The sequence below is a fragment of the Pinus tabuliformis genome, chromosome 5_2 (genome assembly GCF_031772625.1).
Source record: "Pinus tabuliformis cultivar Carrire ecotype Pingquan chromosome 5_2, CPIR1, whole genome shotgun sequence".
Classification (NCBI taxonomy): domain Eukaryota; kingdom Viridiplantae; phylum Streptophyta; class Pinopsida; order Pinales; family Pinaceae; genus Pinus; species Pinus tabuliformis.
The window spans coordinates 163536880-163538781 of NC_142306.1; positions in this window are offsets into that span (position 1 = coordinate 163536880).

A 1902-nucleotide genomic window follows, 5' to 3' on the forward strand; every position below is an offset into this window, starting at 1 on the left:
TCATTTGTGAGGAGGATCATTACACTAAGGATTTTCCTCGACGATATGAAGTTAGTTGCTTGCTAAAAGGGACTCCGGCTGTCTTAAAAGAACCCTTTCCATGATAGCAGACCCAATTGGTAGAATGGCCTCAATCTTCTGCTTCCTCAGGTTCCCAATTGTTCATGATGAAAGGTTCATCATCTATCTCGATTTCTACTCGAACTAAACAGTATCAAGCCACATCTAAGAAGATGACGGAGAAAGAAGCCGCTGATACTCCTTCTACTTCTACTCCGTCCAGTTTTGGTTCGCTCCATATCGGGCGTCCTAATAATGATTCCATCATCCGACCATGTCTCAAAGGTGTTCTTCAGAAGTCATCTTTGAATTTGAATGCTAGAGTTGCAAAACATTACAATATTGTTGAGGATTTAGCTCAGGCACATTCGACGATGTCTTCCTTGGAGGTTCTTCAATCCTGTCCAGTACAAGGAAAGTCACTATTGTCTGCTATAGGTGTTATCGATCCTTCTAATTCGAGTCTTATTAATTTTGATCTAGAGAATCATGTACCTTGTCTTCCTCATCAGATTGAATTTCTGATACAGGTCCTTATCAAGGGAAAGATGATTTGTCAAATGGTTATTGATGAAGGTGCCTCGACCTACATCATGTCAGTTTCATGTTGGAAAGCCATTGGCTGTCCTCCTCTTAACCAATCTCTGAACACCTTGGAAGCCTTTGATGGTAGAGGTTCACGACCATACAGTATTCTCAAAAACTTACCGATTACATTAGAAAGAAAGACTGTTGAATTAGAAGTAGAAGTTGTAGATGCCAATCTCAACTACAACCTTCTTCTTGGACCGAGCTAGACTCACACTATGTTTTGTGTGGTGTCTTCTTTGTTTCACGTACTTTGTTTTCCTCATGAAGGAAAAATAGTCACGATTTTTCAACTATCTTTATTTTCTTTTGGTTCATCGAACAATAACGTTCCTTATGTTGGAAATACTGAGATTCCTTACGAGAGTGTGGGATCAGGTCTCTTAAAAGACTCTGCTTTAATGGGTACCTTTTCTCTCCCACTTGCGAATGTTCATTTAGTTAGTATGATCTCGGGCTCTACGGATGCTTGGATTATCCCTACCGACGATCAAATTGGCTCATTTGGTGATGTTATGCCTTTAATTCCATTAGAGATAAATGATCAAGAAATTGTCTTAGCTTCATGGAAATAAATTATCAAGAAATTGTCTTAGCTTCATGGAGATAAATTATCAGGAAATTGTCTTAGCTTCAATGGCCGCTTCAGAAAGTCATATTGTCTTCAGTATGAACCTGGACACTTACGTGCCATCTCCTTAGCTAGGTTCTTAGGATTCATAAATCATTTGAATGATACATTCCCCACTAATGAGAGTATCAAGGAGGTCATGTCTCTGGATGAAATTCCATGGAATGGTCTACATCATCATTCTTCTTTTCTTCCTTGCCTCAATGAGATGCCTTCTTGTTTTGAAGCGTTTGTTTCTCATTTTTATACACGTTCACTTCAAACACCTATCTGGGTACATGAAGTCTTGTCGGAGGGTAATATGGGTAACATCACTGCTATGATTCCTCTTGACATTTCCGTTAAGCCAGGAACTATCTAGAACATCCATATTGGGGTTACCTATTCTCCTGATGAGATCAGGATTTATACTCAACTTTTTAAAGAATTCCGAGACGTCTTCGCTTGGCCATATGAGGAGATTCCTAGTGTCGATCCAACCATAGTGGTGCATGACATTCTGACTTATCCTAGTGCTAAGCTTGTTCGGAAATGAATTCACCCTGTGCACCCTTGAAAGGCTGTTGCTATCAAAGCAGAAGTAGAAAATATTTTGAATCAGGTTTCATTTATCCTAATCCATT